This window comes from Hemitrygon akajei, unplaced genomic scaffold (assembly GCF_048418815.1).
Source record: "Hemitrygon akajei unplaced genomic scaffold, sHemAka1.3 Scf000047, whole genome shotgun sequence".
NCBI lineage: Eukaryota > Metazoa > Chordata > Chondrichthyes > Myliobatiformes > Dasyatidae > Hemitrygon > Hemitrygon akajei.
The window spans coordinates 1,609,569-1,627,465 of record NW_027331933.1 but is presented as its reverse complement, the minus strand read 5'-3'; the positions used below and the strand labels follow the sequence as shown (position 1 = coordinate 1,627,465).

The 17,897-nt window shown below is 45.6% G+C and overlaps 2 non-coding genes across 2 annotated transcripts; one reads left to right on the top strand and one right to left on the bottom strand.

Moving 5' to 3' along the window:
- Positions 1–468: 468 nt before the first annotated feature.
- On the bottom strand, positions 469–541 carry trnav-uac (transfer RNA valine (anticodon UAC)). Its single transcript has one exon. It is a non-coding gene; the product is annotated as a tRNA-Val (tRNA).
- A 4,305-nt stretch (positions 542–4,846) lies between these two features.
- On the top strand, positions 4,847–4,928 carry trnas-uga (transfer RNA serine (anticodon UGA)). The gene has a single exon. It is a non-coding gene; the product is annotated as a tRNA-Ser (tRNA).
- The last annotated feature ends 12,969 nt before the right edge of the window (positions 4,929–17,897 follow it).

Genomic DNA, 17,897 nt, shown 5'->3' with positions numbered 1-17,897 from the left:
AGAATTTGAACAGAGAGTCTGTATGGTGGGACTAGGAAGGAGTGGAATACAGGAGGAGGAAAAAGAAAGCGATTTAACATTTTAAAGTAGGTTTGAAATTTTGCAGCACACGGTTATTCTTCCTGATGTTTGTCTGAATGGGAACATTTGAGATGCGAGCTCCGTTGAAACCACAATGCATCCTCATGCGTCAATACACGACAATAGGTTTGAAGGCTAATTCTCCCGTGTACGTTGCAATGTACGTTATCTACGGTTTAAATCCTTTTATGTTCTCCTGGAAATTATATATAATTTCTATTAATTCTTCTTTCTTTAATTTACCTTTGTCAGGTTTGAAATACAATGCGCTATTGCGAGAAACGCGAATGTTCATTATATTTACACCTGGATGCCCATGACAGTAAACTTGAACACAAACTGAAAAGTTGTGTCTCAAGTTCATTTGAAGCACTGAAGCCCAAACAATGTTTCTGCCCGGGATTGAACTGGGGACCTTTCGCGTGTAAAGCGAACGTGATAACCACTACACCACAGAAACCGTGTGAAGCGCTCAATGCTTTGCGCTCCTGAGCAATTACCCGAGGCACCCCCTCCCCGCCCTGCTCTGAAGCACAGCAATAAGTACAAAACATTGCCCACCGTCTCTTTCCGTTTTCAGTACCAAGTATTAAATAGTTTGGACTTTATTCCCTGGAATATGGGTATAGGTAGAGTGTTAAAAGGACGTGGCGGTGGAACGAACCCAAGTGCTGAACACGGGCGTGGAATGGGTACCAAGGGAGCCTTTACCCGGAGTCCTGGTTTTAGTAGAGAATTCAGGAACGATGATAGACTTAGAACTGATAGTCCTAAGAACCATGGCACGAGATTACTCGTACACGAGTCGACCAACGAACTGGCACCTTCTAGTTGTGGTCACAGGATTCTTATACTACTTTGGTTGTTGGAATGCAGGTGTTCGTAGTTATTGGAACCTGGGAATGATTGGGAACTAAACGAGGTGATTGAGGCACAATTTCTGATGAACATAGCCAGGTAGGCGATTGCCAGAAGGGATCGAGACATTATCCCCTCCCCCCCCCCCAACAGGAGCCTCCCGACGATCCTCCAGGCCTGTCTGGATGGTCCCGATGAAAGTCCTGGATGAGGGAACGGTGGAAGATGAAGGAGCGGGGGACCCAGGAACACTCTTCAGGACCGTATCCCTCCCAGACCAGCAGGTATTGGAGACCCCGGCCCCGACGGCACACATCCAGTAGTCTTCGGACGGTGAATGCCGGATGGTTGTCGATGAGACGGGCAGGTGGGGGAGTCTCAGCCGGGGGACACAAGGGGCTGACGGAGACTGGCTTTAACTGAGACACATGAAAAGTTGGGTGAATGCGCATGGACCTTGGCAGCATTAGGCGGATCGCTGTGGGATTGATAATCCTTTCAACCTTGAATGGTCCCAGGAAGCGAGGGGCGAGTTTCCTATGTTAGTTTTTGAGCGGGATGTCTTTGGAGGAAAGCCACACCCTATGCTCAGGTTGGTACTCCGGTGCTGGAGTCCGGTGGTCAGTCGGCTCTCTTCGTATTTCCATTTGTTGATCTGAGTAGCGCCGTGCGTGTTTCCTCTCAAATCTTACGGCACCGATCAATATGGTCCCGAATTGACGGTATCGCAGTCTCTTCTTCTTGCGCGGGGAACATCGGGGGTTGGTACCCAAGGGAGCAGTCGAACGGAGACCCCCCCAATGGCCGAGCTCACCAGAGAGTTGTGGGCGTACTCAACCCACGGGAGGTGGTCGCTCCAGGTCGACGGGTTGTTTGCCGTTACACAACGTAGCGTCGCCTCCAGGTCTTGGTTGACCCGTTCCGTCTGCCCGTTCGACTGGGGGTGGAAGCCGGATGACAGGCTGGCCGATGCACCTAAAACTCGACAGAAGCCTTCCATAGCTGCGAGACGAACCCGGGACCTCGATCTGATACTATGGCCATCTCCATCTTCCGTGGAGGCGGAAGTCGTGGAGGACGAGAAGATCTGCGGTTTCTTGCGAGGAAGTGAGTTTAGGGAGGGCCACAAAGTGCACCGCCTTGGAGAATAGGTCTACCACGGTGAGAGCAGTGGGTTTTCCGCGGGAAGGGGTAGACCGATGACGAGGTCTAGGGCGATGTGTGACCAGCGACGACCAGGTACAGGTAGAGGACGAAGAAGACCCACAGGCGGTAGATGAGAGTCCTTTCGTCGAGCACAGATGGAACAAGCCGAGACATAAGAACGGGTGCCCCCTCCGTGGACGGCCACCAAAAGTGCTTCCTCAGGAGAGCCAGGATCCGATCACTCCCGGGGTGTCAGGTGAACCGGGATGTGTGCCCCCATTGGAGAACCTGAGGCCTGACGGAGACGGGCACGTACAGGCAGTCGCCGAGCCCATTACCAGGGTCCGATCACTCCCGGGGTGGCAGGTGAACCGGGATGTGTGACCCCATTGGAGGCCTGACGGAGACGGGCACGTAAAGGCGATCGCCGGGTGCATTCCCTGGGGCGGAGTCGTCCAGCTAGGCTTCGTTTACCTTAGCCTCGATCTCCCTAGTGAGGGTGGCCATCACGCAGGATGGTGGGAGGATCGTCTCGGGACTGGAGGTGTCATCCTTGGAGTCATGCTGGCGGGATAGCGCGTCCGGCTTCCCGTTCTTGGATCGTGGACAGTACGTGAGGTTAAACTTGAACCGTCCAAAAAAAAACAATGCCCCACGGGCCTGGCGGGAGTTCACTCGTTTGGCGGTCTGAATATACCCCAGGGTCTTATGATCAGACACACTCGCAGAATAAAGAAATCAGGGACGATAATAATCCTCGACCCCGTCACTCGCAGAAATAAAATGAGGGACGATAATAGTCCTCGACCCGTTACTGGCAGAAAAGAACAGCGACCTCAGTCTGGAGCGGGCCAGGTGGATTGGAAAGGGGCACCAGCATAGCTGACGGAAAATCCACAATGGCTGGTGTTTGTTGGGGGCAATTGGAAAGGTGCATCCTAAAGAAGAATAAATATTCGAAAGGGCGGATGAGGCAACCATGGCTGACAGTGGAAAGTAAAGACAGCATAAAGGCAAAAGTGAGGGCTTAGAAGGATGCATTAGAGGGAAGCCGGAGGTTTGGGACGCTTTCAAAAATGGCTAACACTGGAGAAAATACCTTTTTTCAGACATATGAAGATTAAAAGGGATGCGAAAGTGGGTATCAGAAACCTGGAAATGACGCGGAAGAAGCAGTAATGGGGGAAAAAGAAAAGGGACGAACTGAATGAATATTTTGCGCCAGACTGCTCTGTGGAAGACACCAGCATAATGGCACCGAGAAACACGTGTCAGAGGGCATCAGTGAGAGTGGATGTTATGACCTGGAGGAGGTGCCCGTGAAGCTGAAAGGACTGAAGATAGATGTCATCGGGACCAGTTGGACGACACCCCAGGATTCTGAAAGTGGTAACTGGAGAGATTCTGTAGGCACTCCTTCACGTATCATTATATGCACAACAGCGCCATAGCAAAGAAAGCCCAGCAGCGTCTCTACTTTCTGCGAAGGCTGAGGAATGTCCATCTCCCACCCCCCAACCTCATCACATTCTATACGGGTTGTATTGAGAGCATCCTGAGCAGCTGCAACACTGCCTGGTTCGGAAATTGCACCAACCCGGATCGCAAGACCCTGCAGCGGATAGTGAGGTCAGCTGAGAAGATCATCGGGGTCTCTCTTCCCGCCATCACGGACATTTACACTACACGCTGCATCCGCAAAGCAAACAGCATTATGAAGGGCCTCATGCACCCCTCATACAATATCTTCTCCCTCCTGCCTTCTGGGAAAAAGGTACCGAAGCATTCGGGCTCTCACGACCAGACGATGTAACAGTTTCCTCCCCCATGCTATCAGACTCCTCAATACCCAGAACCTGGACTGACATCTTACTGCCCTATTGCTTATTTATTATTTATTGTAATGCCTGTACTGTTTTGTGAACTTCATGCAGTCCTGTGTAGGTCTGTAATCTACTGTAGTTTCTCTGTGGATTTTTTTTTTCTGTGTTGCACTGAATCATGTAACACCATGGTCCTGAAAAGAAACGTTGTCTCATTTTTACTATGTCCTGTACCAGCCGTTATGGTCGAAATGACAATAAAAGTGACTTGACTTGATATTCTAGAATAGATCCTGATGACTGGAAAATTACGATGTGTCACTTCACTCCGAAAGAAGGAAGTTAGGCTGAAGAAAGGAGAATATAAGAAAGATAGTCTGACTTTAACGTGTTAAATAATTAAAAAAGATTCAAAGCACATTGAAGATCAAAGACAGTTGAGGAGAAAGAGAGAAGATTTGTCAAATAGATCATCGTGTGGTATGGTGATGCACCTTGGAATAAAGGATAAAAAAGTCTCTGAAAGGGGATGGTTTTCAGAAATCAGAGGTCAAAGAGACCTTGTGCAATATTCCCTAAATGTTTACTTCCAGGCTGAGTCAGCGGTAAAGGAAGGCAAATGCAATTTTAACATTCGGTTCAGGAGGAGCAGAATATAAAACAACAATGTAATGTTGACATATGTCCGTCATTATAAACCTGATTCTGATCCTGACCTTTATCCCCAACAGTTGAAATCTCCTTCATTTACGAGACTGACGCCAGTGTTATCCCTCCACACTCACGTTCTGACCTAACGGTGTTGAAACAAATTCCAAAGCTGTCCAATTTTTCTATTTGTATCGGAATGATGAATAACCTTTTCCGTTACTAGAAATAAATCAAGTACAACCCTCGCTTCAGGTGCAGAGCTACGGTGGGCGCTGGGTATTGATGGAGCTGCGATGGCCGAGTGGTTAAGGCGTTGGACTTGAAATCCAATGGGGATTCCCCGCGAAGGCTCGAACCCTGCTCGCAGCGCTCACACTACAGGCACCAGGGAATAGAAACCTCGCTGCCAATAAAAAATTAACACCCTGGCTGCTGACAACTACGTACCAGCCGGCAGATTTTTAGATTTTTACACCCATTGTGCAAATGTCATTTCTATTACAACTCTGATCAATCCCCTTTGGGCAGCTTAAACTCTCTGTAGTTTGGAGCTTTGTAAAACTAAAAGAATCAAATACAGAGAACGGATATTTCAGCGTCAGTGTAAAGAAGTGGACTTCGTCCTTTCGCATTAGTGGGTAACACGGTCTCTGAACGTGAAAAGCTTTCGCCGTTTCATATCACTCACTCTACAGACTCCCCATTCTCTCTTGTCTAGCGAGCGACCCCGCCTATTGCCATAGACTGATCGGTTCGCTGACCTTCCGTCAAAATCACCCTCGCCAATTGTCACTGACGCGGTGTAATGGTCCGACATCAACCAATCTAATCAAAAGGCGTGCAACCTACCTTGCTCTCATTCGTGTATGCAGATGTCAATTCAACGTGTTATCCAATTGGGGAAAGGGTTTCACCCAAGAGCTGTTCCCTCCCACAGATTCTGACTGCTTCTGTCTCCCCAAAGTCCCGTCAATACTGAGCAAAACTCAGAACAATGTCCCATTATATAACATTCATATCCATATGCTTCTGATCGAAGCTGGGGGCGCTGTCAGGGCATCGAAAGAAAGGCGGGCGACAGAAGTTTATCTCCTCTCACCTGGGGAGACGGTAGAAGATTTGCTGGAGGACACCGGCCGACCTTTGTCCGGCAACTGCTGTATGGTTGGGGTGGGGGGAGGATTGAGAAAAAGTCTGGGCCAGCCTGATCTTATTGAATGCCGGGGCTGGCTGAAGAGGACTAGAGACTCGCCCTTCTCTCTGTTGTCTGTCTGTTTAAAGAAAAGGAATAGACAGGCCTTTCTTGGGTCTGCATGCTCCCCCGTGGATATAATAGTTCGCAATCTATGTCATCAGTTTGCCTGAGGAATCATTTCCAAGTCTGAAACTGGCACACGATTTATATCTACCGTTTGTTCATGATGCAGCATTGTACAATTTATGTTCTGCGTACTGTCTGTCTTTTCGAGCCTGCAATGACGCTGCAAGTGTTTCATTGAACCTGTCCCTCACCGTCCCTGTGCACACGGCAATAAACCCGGCTGGACCTGACAATACTCACTGAGATTTGAGCAGTGGTGACCCCGAGCAGATGAGTCAAGGTGATGGAGGCCAACTGAGTGAGCAGGACCAGAGTCCAATATGGGAAATGTATGGTCACCCTCTTCTACAGAGAGACAGCATCTCTGAGTGGATTGAGGTACAGTGAGGAGTGAAGAAGATCAAATCTACATTGTATCGATTGCAAGTTAATGTCTGTAAGACCTCGCACAGTTATTTCGAGCTGTATTGAGACAGCACCTGCGATATTTTTCTCAATGTCATGTTCTCCTTGTCTAACAAGTATCATACAGAACAAATAACGAATCGCTGCAGGAACAGTGGACAGCGGGTCAGGCAGCATTTGCGGGCGGAGAGAGATAGAACACATTTCCGATCCACACACTGACGCTGAGCTAAACGTGGAGAGCAGATGGCCAGTATGGGGAGTTAAGGAATGGGCAAGAGTTGGGCGGGTGCAAGTGAGGGTGTGTGGTAGTCAGCTCGATATGGGAGACTTCTGGTATGACACCGCTCACCATATGCAGAATTCTCAGAGCGAAAAGGGCAGGAAGTCCTTCTTGGAGGTAAAGAGGCTACAGAAGGTTGGAGAATTGACAATGAGATGCAGTCCATGGGGATATATGGTCACACGCTTTGATATCAGAAACGAAGGGGAAGAATTTCTAAAAGGATGGAACATGCGCACACGAAGACTGAGGCGCTAAGAGCCTTGGGAGTCCGTGTACAGGCCTCCCATTGTGACGTACACACCTGCACCATGATGTCCCAAAGGGTAATTTGCAGGTTGAGTCTGTGATGAGGAAGACAAATGCGATGCTCGCATTCATTTCAAGAGGACTGGAATATAAAGCAAGGATGTGATTCAGAGACTTTATAAAGAACTGACGAGGCCTCGCTTGGAGTATTGTGAGCAGTTTTAGTTCCCTTACTTGAGAAAGTATGGCTGAAGCTGGAGAGGGTTGAAAGGAGATTCGGAGGAATGATGCTAGTATTGAACGGCTAGTGATATTACGAGCGGTTGATGGCGCCGGGCCTGCATTCACTGGAATACAGTAGATTGCCCGGGACCTCATTGAAAGCTATCGAATAGTGAAAGGCCTTGATAGGGCGGATGTTGAGAGGATGTTTCCTATGGTGGGGGAATCTAAGAGCAAAATACGCAGCCTCGAGATAGAGGAGCATCCTTTTAGAACAGAGATGGAGAGTGAATACTTCAGCCAGCGAGTGGCGATTCTGTCGGATTCGTTGCCACAGGCCCCTGTGGAGTCCGAGTCTCTTTGTATATTTGTCAGAGATCGATAGGTTCTTGATTGATCAGGGCATGAAATGATACCAGTAGACAGTAGGAGAACGGGGCTGAGAGGAAATGTCGCAGCAAACCCGATGGGCCAAACAGCGTAATTCTGCTCCTATATTTTGTGGTCTTTCGGTGCTGAATCAGGCGGATGCAGGTTAAGCACAGACAGGAATGGGGTTGTTGTGGAAGCAAGTTAATACACACGATAATTTAAAATAAGCACATTATATTACAGCAGGCAATATCTTCATTCTCTGACCGGGAATCGAACCCGGGTCGCGGCGGTGAGAGCGCCGGCTCCTAACCACTAGACCACTACGAAAGCTGATGATACGCTGCACACAGCAATAGACAACTACCAAATCAGAAAAAAATACATAAAACAAAACCTATAGATCTTAAGATGATGCTGGGCAGAGGATGCTTCATAGCCCGAAGATTTTGTCTGGTTTTAAGTCTTTCCAACCGACCTCTTTACCGGCAATGGTAATGGCTGACATTCGCTGATCGCTGAAAGGTGCCGCACCTGCATTCCCAAGAGTCAAGTCCATCTGGTCCTTCAGCAGCTCGTTAAACTGCTGAGTAATTTAGACAGCTCAACAGTACGTTTCTTAAAGGGAAATTAGGGGCTTCACATTGCAGCTACAGTGGGTCAGCAGAAATACATCCAGACATTTTGCGAGCTGTCGGCAATAGATCGCGTGTATCGCCAGTATCATCGTGGATCTATGGATTTATAAACAAATCTCAGCATTCCTAAAGCCTTATCAATAATGTAGACATCCCGCTCTTACTGGAGCCTACAAACTTCATCACCTCGCACGTCATGTCTCTCCCGTCTATCCCCCTCCCGCTTTCTACCGACACCAAACACCCGATTCCGACCTCTCTCCCCATCGAAAATCTTTCCCCAACCCCCGATCTCTCTACACACCAGATCCCTCGACTTCCCCGGCCTCCCACGCCATGGTCTTTCTCTACCCTCCTCTTTCTCTCGCTACCTCACCAGTCTCTGTCCCCGTTTCTTTTTCCCCAGTCCATCTCTCTCGTCTCTCTGGCCAGAGTCGACTCCTTTCCCGGGCAATATCTTTTCTCTTCATTGACTGCTCATGGACTGTCGTGGAGTGAAGATAGCGCCTGAACCTACGTGCTTATATAGTTAAAATATAAAAAGTTGTTAAATACAGATTCTTTGTACCTCACTGATCATTTTTACAAGGGGTGATTCTTGTAACAGTGGCGTCCATCATTAAAGTTGCTCAGCAATAGGACACGCTCTCTGCACAGTGTTACCACCGGGAAGGAGATAGAGAAGTTCACGCTCAGCGATTCAGGAGCAATTCAGTTGTTTTTTTTTTCTCTCTCTAAATTTATTGTGTCACGGACTTCAGGGTTTTTTTTTCTCTATATATTTAATTATCCTGTATTTCATTTTACTGCTACAGTAAAGTTAACAAATATCACCACATATCCCGATGATATTAAATCTGCTTCTGATTCTGATTCAGCTGCAGCGGGGATGTATTAGTTTGAACTTAAAATAGTTGAAAGGCTGTTAGAACCTCGTGAGACGATGGGCTGTACTGTGCTGTAATATTCGATGTTCTGTGCTCTATCTAGTGTACCGTATCTCACTGTTTAAATCCAATCGATTAATGATTTAAAGCTACGACGCCTTCCTTTTCCAGATTACTCTCAATGCGTCTGATAATACTGCAGGAGAATTTAACAACAAGCGGCCATAAATGTCAGTGCCGACCGCAGGATGATGTCGATAGTTTTGCTCGGAAATGACTCGTCAAAAACCACGAAATGATGAATTGTCCTCGGTGTTCAGACTACGCCGGTCATGGGGTATGAAGGGAAGTATCTGGACAAACAGGAACATTAGCGATAGTCAGTATGGGCCAGTGCGTAGTAGGTCATGTCTAACCAATCCTACAGATCTTTACCAGGTAGTTACCCGCAATGCTGTTGAAGAAATTTGTCAAGTTTCCGTGTGGGACGATGATTGAGAAGGTTCAATCGCTTGGCTTTCACAATGAGGAAGTAAATTAGATTCGCCATTGGGGAATCTATAGTGTGGTAATAAATGGTTGTCTCTTTGTTTGGGGACCTGTGACGAGTGGAGTGCCGCACGGATCGTTGCTGTCATCGTTGTTTGTTGTTTGTCATCTATATTAACGATCTGGATAATGATGTCGTTAACTGGATCAGCAAACTGCCGATGACAGCAGCATTACCTGTGTAGTTGACAGGGAGGAAGAGTACCGGAGCATGAAGCGGGATCTGGACCAGTTGGTAAAATGGGCTGAAAAAAGCGGATCTGGTTTAACGCAGACCAGTGTCAGATGTTGCACTTTGGGAGGACCAGCCAGGATTGGTCTGACACAATGAGAAATAGGGCACTGAGGAGTACGATAGAATAAACGAATCTGGGAACGCAGGTCCATAATTCAATGAAAGTTGCGCCACAGTTACATAGGGTCGTAAAAAAAAGCTTTTCGCACTTCGGCCTTCATAGAGCAAGCTACTGAGTACAGGAGTTGGTACGTTACGTTGCTGTTGTTTACGGCTTTATTGGGGCCCAATTTGAAATATTGTGTGCAGGAAAGATGAAAATAAGATTAAATAATGCAGAAATAAATTACACGGATATTGCCGGAACTGAGTGAATGTTTTTAATTAAAAGGAAAGATTACATACTTCAGCACTTTATTCCCGAGCGGGAAGAAGAACGAGGGGAGATTTGATAGAGGTATACAACATTATGAGGCGTACAGAGAGTGTAAATGCAAGCGGGTTTTCTCCACTAGTGTTGAGTGCGAATTCAACGAGAAATCATGGGCGTATGTTGAAATGTGAAATTTTTAAGGGACACATGAGGGAAAACGTCTTCACTCAGATGGTCGTCAGAGTGTAGACAGTGCTGACAACGCAAATGGTGATTGAGATTCCGATGTAAACGGTTAAGAGATGATTGGATAAGTACTGGGATATGGATGGCCACAATCCGGGTTCAGTCGATGGGGGTAGGCAGTTTAAGTAATTCATCACGCTCCTGACCCTGCTTCTGTGCAGTGGTTTCCTATGGCTGTCTGACTGTATGTCTAGGTTAGAACTTTAGTGTCTCACAGCATCGACCAATCTAGAAAGTCGGTAATACTGTTCGATCCCTCTGTCCTTGCACACAATGAAGCATGGAGACTGATTAAATTGGATGATTACAGCATGAGAAGATGGAAGCTTTTGATACTGGTTATTCTGCATTCCCCAATTGCCTGCGATGGTTTTGAAGGAAGAAAAGAGTGAGTTCGGATATTTGCTTTGCCTTCGTTGCGTTTTTAGTTTGTGTAGGTTTTGTATGTTTCATTTATTATTGATTTCAGAGAGAAACACGGATCCCACACCGACCATGTGGATTCAGGGTTAAATGGATCGAAACATGAGCGTATCTACACCCGATACGATAAAACCACTATTCAGAGGTAAATTGACATTAGGTTAAATTTGGTGTGTTCATAAATTGGGAATTTGGAATTGGCATTTTAGAAGGCTGGTCATTTTAATGAGCAGCAAAAGCTGCTGCTGAATTTGCTGCACTTTGAAATGCTGGTTTTAAGTTATAGGGCTCCATTGGAAATGATTGCCTTGAAGTCGTTGTAGAACCTGCCCTGTAATATATAAAAGGAAGGTCAGTGTAGACAACGTGACGGTGCAGTCAATAGCTCAGCGATTTGCTTAAGTCGTCAGCCTTATTTCCATAAATTAGCATCTTACCTGTAATAAGTAAAAGACAGATTAGTTAACATAACGTGGCAGTGCAGTCAATAGTTCAGCGATTTGCTTACATTGTTACCACTAATTCTATTAACTTTCCAGCTGTTGCTGGGTAGTCAGATTAAATCGGTTATTTCCCTCAACCCTGTTTCTCGGAGCACAGTAACCGTAGAGTTCAAATAGAGTTGTAAATTGAACACGGCTGTCCGCTGACTTCCAGCAAGAATTCACTCTATCTACAACATCATCTGCCTTCTGTTAGAAAGCCAATTCTGAATCAACGCAGCCAGGTTTCCCTCGATCCCATGCCTTCTGACTTTCTGAATCAGTCTACTGTGGGGAACTAATCAAACGCCTGACCAAAATTAATGCACCCACATCGACTGTCCTGGTTCATCTGTTGGTTTTATTTTCATTTCTTTCCAAATAATTCAATCTGGCTCATAAAGGACAACATGCCATGTTGTCCCTCTGTAGCCAGACTACGTTCCTCCAAATACTCATAAATTCCTTCTTCAATAATCCTCTCCAGTAGTTTACCCACTACCGATGTAAGGCTCGCTCCCTGGTCTGTAATTCCAAGTAATATCCCTATTATCTTTCATCGACAAATGAATAACATTTTCCACCCTCCAATCATCTAGTTCTACTTCCGTGGCCAGCGAAGACACAAATATCCTGTGCAGAAGCTCAACAATATCTTCGCTCGCTTTCCCAAATTCCCTAGACTATATTCCTTCCGGCACCGGGGAATCATCTATCATGATGTTTCCCAAGTTTCCAGCGCATCCTCTTTCTGAGCGTCGGCATGTTCTGGCATATCTGCCTTTTTACGCTGTGTTCACATTCATCAATGTATTCAGTGAGGAGCTTCACCGCCTCCTTGGACTCCAGACACAAGTTTTCCTCCGATCTGCCCACACCCTCTCCAGTCATTCTCCTGTTCTTCACAGTGCAACTCGCCAAGACCTTCCCTACTACATCTTTTAATTCCATTGTTAAATTCTTTCCTTTCTACATAGTGACCTGCTATAGCCTTACCAGATTCTTTGTTCCTAATCTTTAAGTTTCGTTCTTTCTTCCTCTTGACGATTTGTTCCAACTTTCTTGTCACCCAAAGTTACTTTACGCTATCATCCTTTCCCTGCTTCACGGAGACAAGCCTATACAGAACCCTATGTCAGTGCTCCCTATACAATCCCCTCATATCTGTTGCGCATTTCCCTGAGCACATCATTTCCCAATTTACGTTCCCAAGTTCCTGCCAGGTAGCACCATAATTCGCTGACCCCCAATTAAATAGATCCCATGCTCCCTGGTCCTAAAACTGCAAGGTAAATGGAGGGGAGTTCTCCCTGTAGTTCTGAAATGCTGACCCGCGGAGAGATCTGTCACCTGATCCGTTTCCTTTTCTAATATTAGATTCGGTATGTTCGCAAGTCCACTTGTCTTCATATAGTGACATGAATCATTCCTCGACACTACTGAGAAATTATGTCATACCGAAACCTTTTACCCTGGGGAGGTGCCAAAAATATTTTGGAAGTTTCAGTTACCCGTGCCAATAACATGACACATGTTCATGTTCAGCTCCCGATCTGTTCCTCACTGTTCCCTTTGCAGTTTTTTTTTTGTTAGAGAGGCGGCTGTATAGAATACTCCAAACGGTGTGATCATGTTCTATTAACAATCGAACGCTCCACGCTGTCCTCCCTTTCTGCAGCTGCGATACTATCCCTGGTTTCCCATCGCACTCCCTTTACACTCTGTTACCCGACCCTGTCCATTTTCAAAATCTAAAACCCGGAAATTCCTGAAGCGTTTCCTGCACTTGTGACAGTCTGTGATAATCTGTAATAATTCGGAACATACTTCAACCAGTGTAACAATCACGCCAGCAGCATTCAGCGTTTGTATTGCTACCTACCTGAACAGTATGAAGCAAGCAATCTTCCGCCATTTCTGCAATTTCCGGATGACCAGACATATGATTGTTTGAATTAATCACATATTTGCCAAACCTGTCCATTGTAAAACGGCTTTATTTGAAAACTGCGCTGAATTGCAATTGGACACGGGCGTTATCTACACAGATGGCCATTTAATATAAACACATACTTCATTCCATTCCTCAGCTCTTCTCTGAATTTCCTCTGTGTCAGTGTATAGATGCATGTATTGGTGCACATGCTGAGAATTTGCAATATGAACCCAATTTGTTGTAGGATGTATACCGGGGAACTCAAATATCTGTCCTCGTAACAATAGTTATGCACTTGCCATTTCAGGGAATGGGCGACAGAGGGCATCCACAATAATATGAAATTAGCTGATATAGAAAACAACAAAATCATCGATTTTCTGCGTTTTTCCACCTCGGCATCTTTCTGATTGTCGCTGCTGTGCCGAAGCTTTCTGCGGACTCTATTTGCCACAACGATATGTCTTACGGTTAACCCGTTAAACACCAGGATTAATCCGATTGGTAGCAATGGTGTTAAAATACTGATCAGTAATTGGTATCCTCTCCACACGGGTGAAGTAGTGTATTCAGATGTGCCGGTGCACCGCCACGGCATGTTGTCAATGATGACGTAAGGTTCAATGGCAAAGTAAAACGGGACACATTTCACGCAGCTCACTATAACCACGGTCACAATAACCACCGTTGCTGTTCTCTCGGTGCAGTATCTGTCCCGCAGCTTTCGGCAACATATTGCGATGAAGCGATCGAAGGTAAAAATGACCGTGAACCAAACAGAACAGTCCCTCGTCACCATCACGAATACAAGTGTCAGAGAGCATACAGGAGTGATGAGCAGGGTTCTGGAATAAATGTAGATATTGTTGGTCTGTTCCACTAAAGCAAAAACGATAAGAACCATCAGATCCGCTGTTGCCATTCCAACCAGGTAACGGGTGATGCATTTGGAGAGTCCGCATTTTCCCCGATATAGGATCGTAATCGCCGTTAAATTAACTGCAGGAAATTGGAAAATAATAGAAATATAATCAGAATAAATGTAGAATTGTTATTCTGTTCCACTAAAGCTACATCGATAGCGACCATCACATCCGCTGTTGTCAATTCCAACCAGGTAATGGGTGATGCATTCTATTCCGAGGCATTTGAGTTCTATGACTCACGTGCGGGAGAACAGTCAATCGCTCCTGTAAACAACTCCATTTCCATTATTAAAGGTGAAAGAGGTGACAGGATTTTTTGCAGAAAAAATAACTTCGATCAAAGTATGGAAAATGAAATGAAATGAAAATAAAACAATCAGATGCCTGAATCCTCCGTTCCGGAAACACGTTTCTGCCGACGGTAGCATCTGTGCTCAGTAACAGTGCGGATACCGCAGCAGAGTAACGACGGCACCATACATAAAGTGACCAGCTCCGGCATCTTACCGGGGACACCAACCGCTGCAAGTGTGGGATAGAAAATGGCCGCGATATGGTAAATCGCTGCATATCCCATATTCCGTCAGAAGCAGCGTTCAGTTGTACAGAGCGTTTCAGCTGCTCAGATGGACTGGTGATCGGTTTAGCAGACTTTTATTGAGGAGAGAGCAATTCCACTGAGGCAATTAGTCATATTAGTGAAAACCAATTGCGCAAACATGTAATTTAAACTATTTTTACTCACTGTTTCTGTGTAATGAATTTGATTCCTAGAGGGATACTGCAATCTGTTTACCTTAAAACAAAATATGATGTTCACTTTTTCCACGCTATTTTCCATGATACCTTGTTTCAGCTATATCTGTGTTACTTTTAAAGTTGGCATTCAACTTGAAGTCGATTTATTTTGTAATATTTGACCGTGCACATTCGCTTCTGAAATTGAGGGAAGGAGTTTGTTCTGGCAGGGGAAATGGAGAACACTTCTTTATTAAAGGGGAACATTAATTCATCTTTCCTTTCATGCTTTCCATTCATTCCTGGTGGTTTGAGTGATGGAAATCACAGTGCCAGCTGAGATGTGTTACAATAAAATACACTGCACTTATCTTCCTCGAAACAACTTAAAAGATCCACAGAGATATTCCAGAGACCTGTGATCGAAAGGGAACGTGACTTTGAGAAATTAGCAAGGGCTGTGGATAGTTTGAAGAACAATGTTTTCCAGCGCGCACATGATCCGTTTGGCAGGAACCTGAACTCTGCCAGTGAATGACTTGACCACCCCATACCCGTGTCGAGCTATGCAGTCTATTTAACTTTAAAGATGTTCACAAACTTGGGAGAATTCCACCACTATTTCTCCATCCATTCTCTGTCTGAACAAAAGCAGCAAGTAAAATCCCCCGGATTCTCCGGATGTTCTATTATTTGCCACGAAGTTGTATTTTTTCCTCCTGATTTACTGTCAGGTATATTGCCTTTCGAGCGTCACTATGAGTATGTGCAGAACAGCGGATGTGTTCAAGCTCAACTGTCAATCACACTTCCTTCTGCTTCTGCAGTGCACCTCTCCGTGCCGATTGTGGTACTCGTCACGATGAGCGGGCCTCGACTTATTGGAGAATGTCTCACTACTCTGTTTCCATTGTAGAACTCGGATTAAAGTGCGGCCCTCAGTTGAATCGAGAAAGCATCACGTCTTTGCCTTCAAATTCATCCTTTCAAAGTGAATCACTCCGTAACAGTCCAGGTGAACTTCATCGTTAACTTCTCAGCGCTGCTCTGCGTCCTGTCACTGTCCTGTTGTAAACTCTGACTATCTTCTATACTATCCATAATTCTACCAACTTCCACATCATTGCAAATACAATAACTCACCGTTCCACTTCCTTGGTCACATAATTTTTAAAGCACCCTTTTACCTCCTCGTCCTAGTCGGTCATAAAGACATAAAAATCCGGGGGTCTCCGATCTGATTTCTGCAGGACTCCACTGGTCACCGACATCCGGGGAGAAAACGCTCCATCCACAACTATCATCTGCTTCTGTGGGCGTCATTTCTGAATACAACAGCCAACTATCCCTGGATACCAAACCTTCTGACCTTATGAGTGGTCCTACCATGGCTAAACAAAGCCTTATTAAAATGCATTTATACCAGATCCATTAACCCCCACTTTATTTGGAGAAGACCACGTAATAAACACGTTCTCCCATCTGTTTCTCTCTCCCATTTTCCCGGCTTTGACTCGGCCGAGTGCAAACATGTGAACAATCCTTCTCCTCCGGGTACAAACCGGAATTAGTTGCCCAACTCACTGAGTGGACAACTGCTCTTCATCCGCATTACCGTCGATTGCCTGAAACGTGAATCTAAGAGTATGATCTCATCTCCGTCCAGAGCATCCCTTTGACAAGATGCTGTCTAGAACTGAGCTACTAGATGACATTGACTATCTCCAAGGGGTTTGAATTGGTTAATATGATACGAGTCCAACTTGTTTGGAACAGTCTGAATTCAATATACTGATGGACCGGTTCTGTCAGCGATATCACATGTCCCTACAAATCGCGAAGCTCTAAAGGGGCTTGGCTGATGGAAAGACATTATAACCTTCTGTCCGATTTCCAACTCCCGCAGTTCTGTTCGCACCTTGAAATAAGCTTTGCTCTGCTGTTTCTTCCGTCTCCTCTTATGGGCGGCGACATAATAGACCTACTTAATAGAGTCAATTAATTGCTGTTTGCAATTGTCCTTTCCAAATGCCACCAAACTCGGTTGATGGTAAATCCAGCCCAAACAAGGATTCAAACCATTTTATTTTCGCGACCATTGGCATTAAAGTCCCGTTGATCCGTTCAGCAATTGTACTCTGTTGTGGTTGATAAGTGATACTAACCTGTGTTTTACCCCAGACAGTTTCATCATATTTTGTATCACCTGTGCGGTGTAGCGGGGTCCATGATCTGATTCCAGAGTCTTTGGCAATGCCCAGCGGGTAAAAGCTCTCTCCAAACAAAATCCTGGCTGCGACGTGAGCGTTTTTTTTCTAGTTGGGAAAGCCTCTATCCACTTGGTGAACGTATCCACCATCTTGAGGATATAGTTGAGTCCTCCAGGGCATGGAAGTGAAGATCCAACAGAATAATTCTACAAGTTAACACATGATCCTTCTACGGGACGAGTCTTAAAAGTGCTTCTAATACCGATTTATCTGGGTTATTACTGTTTACAAATCAATCAATTCTTACAATAATGTACATCTCCTCGCAGGTTCGGCCACCAACGCAGATTCTTCAACTGTTCCATAGTTCTATCTGCTCCTTGATGCCCACAAATGTCACGGTGCAAGTACATCATCTGGTTTCTTTCACAATGCCGCACCTCGAATTTACCAATATCAAGTGTAATTCAAATCCGTGCCCGTATCCAACGATATTTCCAATAATCTTCAGAGTCCTCTCCTGTTTGTACCTTTGCTAACTCCTGGTCCTGTTGCTTTGTGATGACTAAGTCTATATTGGTACAGTTTGCTGGTTTCTCTGTCATCCCTACCTCTATATCTGGATTCCCTTTCAGCACCCAACCTGATTCCAGTTATGAATAGCTCATCAGCCTTCCTGCTCCTTTCTGGGGATGTCTTTAAGTGAGCCTCCACCTTTTTAATCCATCAGTGTTTTCTTTTGCCTTCTCAAATATTTACTTCATTAAGGGAGTTGATGATAAAGGTTTGCCTTCTATTGGGATATAACCTCCAGATTCCCATAACGGTAGATATTCAGTCAAA